An 8,463-nucleotide genomic window follows, 5' to 3' on the forward strand; every position below is an offset into this window, starting at 1 on the left:
TTGAAAATAGCTTGGCCGATGCAAGAATTGAACACATGGCCCACAATCTACGGGTCAACCATCTAACCGTCTGAGCCACTGCATCAGACACCTGCTTGAAGTGTCTTAGAACCTTTGACTATTTGCGTTGGGTTTGTGCATTGAAAATAGCTTGGCCGATGCAAGAATTGAACCCAGGTCCAAGGGTGGCTTCTAACTATTTAAGTCACAAACAGGGACAATTGTCTATGCTTTCTTTGAACATTTGACTATTTGCGTTGGGTTTGTGCATTGAAAATAGCTTGGCCGATGCAAGAATTGAACACATGGCCCACAATCTACAGGTCAACCATCTAACTGTCTAAGCCACTGCATCAGACACTTGCTTGAAGTGTCATAGAACCTTTGACTATTTGCGTTGGGTGTGGGCATTGAAAATAGCTTGGCCGATGCAAGAATTGAACCCAGGTCCAAGGGCCTATGAGGGAGGCTTCCAACTATTTAAGTCATGAACCTGGACAATTGTCTATGCTTTCTTTGAACATTTAATTATTTGCGTTGGGTTTGTGCATTGAAAATAGCTTGGCCGATGCAAGAATTGAACCCAGGTCCAAGGGTGGCTTCTAACTATTTAAGTCACAAACAGGGACAATTGTCTATGCTTTCTTTGAACATTTGACTATTTGCGTTGGGTTTGTGCATTGAAAATAGCTTGGCCGATGCAAGAATTGAACACATGGCCCACAATCTACAGGTCAACCATCTAACTGTCTAAGCCACTGCATCAGACACTTGCTTGAAGTGTCATAGAACCTTTGACTATTTGCGTTGGGTTTGTGCATTGAAAATAGCTTGGCCGATGCAAGAATGAACTATTTGAACCCACATTCTCAGATGTATCAGTACAAAAAATTATTTTTTTTCCAGTTTTCAGACGACATACAAACCTATTATATTTGGATTTGATCGTTACATATTAGGAATCCCTTCCACTGCAGCGTAACTAAACACAACAATAACAGCAGTGTAGTTTTGAATAGAAAAAACTTTATTACTGAAGGATTGAACCCATGGCCCACAATCTGCGGGTCAACCATCTAACCGTCTGAGCCACTGCGTCAGACACCTTTTTGAAGTTATTCCATTGTTGTTCTGTAGTGTGGAGGTACTGCTAAAGGTCTTTGGACCAGAAGGATGTGAGAATGTGAGAATGTGGGTTCAATATTTATGTGCTGCAGTAACTTTATCAAGATTGACATACCAAGTGTAAAGTTAAAACCGCCAGGAGAGAAGTTCCCAGTGCCGATGATGCTCGGTGGCGTGGGGGCTTTGTGAGCCGGCTTTGGAGCCGGCCGGCCAGTCCAGGAGAGGCTTGTTCAAACCTTGCACGAGTATCTGATGCAAGACATATCTCTACAGGAGGTAGTGGGTCACAGTGGGAGGAGGTGGTATTCAGAGTAGTAGGAGGTATTCTGAGTAGGAGGAGGAGTTCATAGTCTGAGTGGGAGGATTTTTAAATGGGAGGAGTTTTTAAAGGGAGGAGGTGGTAGTCAAAAAAAATACTGATAAATTAATCCAGATAAAGTTAGTCAGAGTGGCACACAGGCTCACGGCGTGTGTGAGTGTGTGTGTGAGATGGTTTGTGAGTGTGTGTCAATCTGATAATACAGGAGGAGATTAGTAAAAAGAGTAGGAGGAGCTTAATGTAGGAGAAGGGCCAGAGTAGAAAGGTAAAACAGAGATATGTTTTGTAAAAAATCTTTCTGAAACATACCACTCTGACTAAAATCTTTTCCCACTCTGACCCACTATCTCCTCTAAACCCATATCTTGGAAGAGTTACTCTGGCAGGATCCGAACCAGGGTCTCCTGGACTGGCCAGCCGGCTCCATAGCCAGCATTTAAAGCCCTCTTGCCACCGAGCATCCTTCGCTTCTGAGCTGCTTCTCCTGGCGCTTTTAACTTTACACTTGGAATGTTAATTTTTATAAATTGAATGCAGCACATAAATGTTGAAACAACATTCTCTGATGTATCAGAACATCCTCTTACTGAGAGACTTGAACCTGGGTCCCAGGGTCTATGATGCAGGCTTCTAACCATTTGAGCCATGCAACTGGACAATCATCTATGCTTTCTTTGAACCTTTGACTATTTGCGTTGGGTTTGGGCATTGAAAATTTCATTGCTGATGCAAGAATTGAACCCAGGTCCCACAAGCTACGGGTTAACCTCCTATCCGTCTGAGCCACTTCATCGGACAACTGCTTTAAGTTTCTTTGAACGTTTGACTATTTGCGTTGGGTGTGGGCATTGAAAATTGCTTGGCTGATGCAAGAATAGAACCCAGGTCCAAGGGTCTATGAGGGAGGCTTCTAACTATTTAAGTCATGAACCTGGACAATTGTCTATGCTTTCTTTGAACATTTAACTATTTGCGTTGGGTTTGTGCATTGAAAATAGCTTGTTCGATGCAAGAATTGAACACATGGCCCACAATCTACGGGTCAACCATCTAACCGTCTGAGCCACTGTATCAGACACCTGCTTGAAGTGTCTTAGAACCTTTGACCATTTGTGTTGGATTTTGGCATTGAAAAGGATCTATGAGTCAGGTGTCTAACCATTGGCTCGGACAACTTCTAAGAACCTTTTACTCTTTGCATTTGGTACAAAATTAATTGGGCTTTGTGAGACGTGAACCCTTATCCCAGAAGATACGTGTCAAACTACTAACTGCTACACCATTTGACTGGAGAACAGATTATGCTCTCTGAGTACATTTGACTCATTTAACAATACCATTGAACACTGGTTGGGGATAAGAAGACTTGAACCCATGTCCTGAGATCTATGAATCAACCTTATAACCATTTGAAGTCTCATTGGCTCTACAAAATGCCAGTCAGGTGTCCAATTAAATACCTAAGGCAGTAAGGCAACTGCTTGGGAGTTCTAAGCATGTGAATCTATTTGATTTGATTGATAGATATTGAAGTATTTCAGTTTGGATTAATTGGAGGATCTACAAATAATTTGACAAATTTGATATCCCTTAATACTCAGTATATTCTATTCTACCCGAGGAGAATATGCTGACCAAGAAACTTAAATATGACAATTAGCCAAGGTTGAGGTTGCAATATTTTTTAGCTTTGTTCACAGGTAGTGCTCAGTTTTCATGCCCTGTGTTTCTGCTGATCTGACTGATCAGGCTTTGGACTTGTCCTCCTGGCCTCAGACACAGCAGGACTTATAACTCAGACAGATTTATAGCAGAAAACTACTTCCAATACTAATTAATGGCACAGCAGAGGCAATTTAAAATTGGCTGTCTGGCTTGAACATGCCAACTTGTATAGTTGTTGGTCTGTAATTATTGGATAATTAATTAAATATCCAATGGATTAGAGAAATTAGGGGCAATTGTCCCTTAATAACCCTTAACGAGTTCTTGATTAGTGTCTTCAGCCATATCCTGGGGCTAAAATGATCTTTCAATTAGTGATGGAAAGCTCATGAAGAGAGAGCATTGGTGATAAGAGCCCAGTTGATTGATGGTTGGCAGGAATGGGATTATGAAGGCTGTTACTTCAACCGAATGAGGGAAAAGTTTAGAGAGAGGTTGCAAAACGAAATCTCAAGTTTAGAGGATTGTGGCTAAAGGATAAATGGTTCAAACTTGTTTTGGTGGAACATTTCAAGGGGAATCTTTTCTCCAAAACCTAGAATAAATGTTGGAATGTTTTGTTTATATACAAAAGATAGACTGAACTATTTGGACATCTGCTGAGGAAATATGTCTTTCTGTTGAACAAAAGAAGCAGGGAACAAATAATTTTCACTTTACACTCTTCTTTTGCACAAGTCATGTTTCTACATATATCACATGTCAACTAAAAACCACCTGTTTCTAAGATGTTTAACTTGATTGGCTTTTGTTGCAAGAGAGAATCACCATAATGATTTGTGGTATCTGCTGAGGAAATATGTCTTTCTGTTGAACAAAAGAAGCAGGGAACAAATAATTTTCACTTTACACTCTTCTTTTGCACAAGTCATGTTTCTACATATATCACATGTCAACTAAAAACCACCTGTTTCTAAGATGTTTAACTTGATTGGCTTTTGTTGCAAGAGAGAATCACCATAATGATTTGTGGTATTTATTTTAAAAGGAATTGGTTGCATTTTCACTTTTAAATCATTTTTATTTAAATTCATATTTAAAAATCCAAAGAGAATTTTAAATGAATCTTAATATTTTAGACAGTTCTAACTTCATTACACTCAAACAGCAACCTTGTGATGCAATAGTTGTGGAGACTTTCGTTTAAAGCTGCATGGTATTGTAGTTTTCACATCATACACACAGCTTAGAGACAGGAAGACGGCTGACATTTATGGTGCCTCTGGTGAGGACATGACTTTTCTCCCCCATTTCTCCTGGCCAATCATCCGCGTGAAAAGGGAAATCAAGATAAGGCGTTTTGTTCGGCCTGTCCTACTGCTTCTGCTCTGGGAAAGAGAACTGGGTATAGGACAGGGAACCCCTCAAAGTAGTCAGTTGTACAGGAGGACATTTACCAGCCTCTTTGTTGGAGGGGCCACACAGACACAGTAGGTTAGATTAGTCTTAAGACCATTGGGCTGTCACTTTTTAGAGGGTTCAACTGAATTTGATGCGACGCACATTTCATTTTAATATGTCTGCTCATCCCTCTGCCTCACTTGGTTAAAAAGCTAAGCATTGAGCACGCAAATATGTTGTTTAAGAGTATGACAGGGAAAGCTGTTTGACTTTGTGCCATGCGACTGTGTTCATTAATTTGCGGATTTAAAATACAAACACTTACACAAATCGCTTCTCAGATGCGTTGGTGTTGTGATTATCTGCTTAGGACAACTTCACTTGCCAGCGTTTTCCATTTTTGTAGCATAACAATGCAACACTGCTGCCTTACTTAACGGACTGATGAGTGGGCATGCAGTAGGTCAACCTGACAGTGACAAACTACCTCTAACAGTCTGATGCAGTTCTAGACTGTATATTTTGAATTTGACCCCCCCACGTTCGAATGAAGGTTTGAATTTCCAATCAAAAGTGACAGCACCCAAACTCACTCAACCTTCTGTACTTATGGTTCATAAGTCCATCTTAAAACAACAGTCAGGTGCTTGTATGGGCACTGAGATGATTTGTAGCCGCTGCTGGTTTTCCTCCTGTTCACACTGTTATTAATAAAGATATTACTTTTATTTTATTGTAGACCTTTGTAGAATATTGCACTCACACAATCTTAAATTCCTCTATGTTAATAAAACAATCTTAACTCATGGTATACTTGCAAAATTTGTGGATTTGACAGATTTTGACCAAACTTGGTGGGAATGTTACTTCATGTGCTTGAAAACATAAAGGCAAACAAATGGACCTCGAGTGAAGATCAGTCAAAAATGCTTTTTGCCCACAAAAGGCATGGTTTCTGTCAGTAGTTATTCTCAACCCTGGTTTCTTCTCACCTTATGGTACTAAACTGGAAGACGACTTTCTCCTGCGTTGTAAACCATTATGTCTGTAACATCCTGGCTGAAGTAACAGTGACTGACTTTGGCCGTTTTGTTTTGCCTGGTTGTCTTGAAAAGGCTGTATGACATGTCAACAGTGCTACTCTAATCTGACAAATTCATCTTCATCTTCAATTTTTATTGGAGGGTAGCATATACCTTATCCTATATGCAGCATGAAAAAGGAGAACAGGAGAATTTAACTTTACATGCTGGGACACCGTGTTAGCCACATGTCACCCCATATCATGTTAAATAGCTGGATATTACACTGTTACCAGTAAATGGTGTTAAGATTGAGTCGGGTGGAAAGGGGGAGTGCACTCATTTAAGATGATATCACCCCCAGTAAAAAGGGGCAGCAGCCAAATGCAGGAGGATTGATAATTTTGTCAAATTGCCTGTAGCACTTTAAGGTTCACAGTCAGCTGCCGAACATCTTAAAGAAGAGCCTGGTATAATATATGAACCCATCTTCATAATGTATCAAAATTGAATGGCTGGAATGCCACTTAAGGTAGTGGTAGTGTAATTGGTGCTCCAAAAAAAAAAAATCGTAATAGTATCATATCGTGAGCTGGGCTTTTAAAGGGACCTATTGTGAGATTTTACCTTGATCTCTCTCGCACACACACGGTAAAACCATCATTTAATCTCAGAATTCCCAAGCGTATTGGGACATCACATACGATAATGATCCTCAGTAAATGGCTTGGTTGGACTGCCAACTTGTGTAGATCGTGCAGGCAGAGACTAATGTACTGTCTTGTAATAGGAGGAAATTACCTTCCTATTACAGCTAGACCCTCAGAGAGGGGAGGAGAGGAGGATAGAGTAGTGGAAAAGGGAAGAGGAGATTGATGAGTAAGAGAACAGGAATATTTGGTGTGTGAGAAAGCAGTCATTGGATAAGCTTTTTTGCATTACAATGACTTAGTTAACATTACAGTGAGAACAGCAGATTCAGTACATAGGCAACTGGACTTGCTAGTATTTGTTGAAGACACTTCCCTTCTCATCCAAGAGGTTTCTTCAGTTGAGATATAGTAATAGAAGGTTTCAGGGATTTAACCTCTGTTGGTCTGCACCTGTGTTGAGAATTGTTTTGTTAAACAGGCACTCCTCAGTTAGAATGTCATTGGGCTCCCCTGAGTCAAGGTGTGAATGGCTGTTGATACCCAAGTCCTAGACCCACCCTGTTATTGTGTGAGTCATTAGGGAAGAGGTTGGGTGTTAGCCTTAGGACGGCAAACCACCTCCTCTGTTAAGTGATGATTTCCAAGGTTGAAAGAGGGGGTCATTCTTTTCCTTCAGGTGTTAGTAACGTGCCGAGTCCAGGAAAGGCCCTCCTGTGTTGTTCCATCCTTGTGTTTACGATGGCCAGATTGTTTCATCTGACATCCTCACAGGTGAAATCTGTTTTTTTTCAACCGCATTGATGTCTGTCTTTTGATTTTGACCCAGGTCTCATCCAAATATCTAAACCAATGACTGGGGACAGTTCCCAGAAAAGGAAGCCAGGGCTCTTCTTTTCATCTCTTCCATGTAGAGCTTTGCCCCGATGGGAGACACTGGTGAGTCCATGACACATCTAACTTTCTGCCTGGAGAAACATTTATCAAAATTTACTGACAACAGAATACAACCAACTAATTCAATAATATAACGTTTGCATTAGGTCAAATCATAGACATTATATAAAGTTTATATAATAAAAAGTCTCCACCTCCTCCCACTATCCAGAAATGATGCCAAAATACTCAGGATACAAACACCCAACCATCTTGTGCATTTGAAGCCAGAGTCTGCAGTACACCGATCGGGGGCCGAGCTGTGAGGGTCAGATCTCACCAATACACCCACTCAACTAAGACGTGAGTCCGTCTCAGCGGTCAATTATGATGTTCATCTGTTTTCAAGGCATAAAATAACAGATTAAAACAAAACTTACAAGAGAAATGATCAGTTCAACAAATCAGTGTGATAAGTACCATCTGAAATGACAAACCATAGTTGAGAAAAATGGGTTTTACATGTACAAGGTGGGATTTATTACCTATACCGCAGCCAGCTGCCGGAGGGTGATTAAGATGGTTTCGCTTCAGTGTGAGACAGACAGCCGGAGATCTGCAGGAAGTCAGAGTGATTTAAAAAAGGTCACAGTTAGTCAGGGTTGTGTTCTCCATCAATTCCAACAGCTTAGTGTTTAGGCAATGTACAACTACAGCTCACTGTAGTAATATTTGTATCGACACCAGCTTCATAAAACCAGCAGAACTCGTGGCCCCCAGACTAGAGCTTGTGCAGATGTCAACATGGACAACTTTAATAGTAACAATTAAAGAATTATATAGTAATTAACCACTACACCTAATGTTTATGGGAAACCTTAAATTGTAGACTCATAATTTGAAGAATTATATATGAATAATCTTGTGGATATTTGATGTCGAATGATTTTGTTTAAGTTTTAAATCATCAAATGTAAAGTCCTTCTGCTCATAAGGTCAAAAAATCTGAACTTAAACATGAATCGCTGATCTACAGTGTCAGGTGAAAATATAATATATATGAATGGAAGTTCCCATAAGTGATAATTAAACATTTGTAAGGGCCCATTTATGATGTTATGCTTCATTTTAGTGTTATTTTAAACAAAAGACGAAGCTTCATAAATCTCCTTTTCAAATCTGGATTTAGCTTGTTGAAAAAATTCGGGCTGTATAATACCAACACCATGTTTTGTCAGGCATGCTTAAAGAAATTAATTGAACATTTGTGCAGAGGCGGCTGTAATGCACTCTGATTTCCTTCAGCTATTGGTGAAGCGTAAATTGGCAAACATTTGCATAATGTGCTCATGTGAATAGACAGTTTAGATTGCTGTTTGTTAACAATATTTGTTTGCTTAGTTAT

The sequence above is a fragment of the Limanda limanda genome, chromosome 23, assembly GCF_963576545.1.
Source record: "Limanda limanda chromosome 23, fLimLim1.1, whole genome shotgun sequence".
NCBI lineage: Eukaryota > Metazoa > Chordata > Actinopteri > Pleuronectiformes > Pleuronectidae > Limanda > Limanda limanda.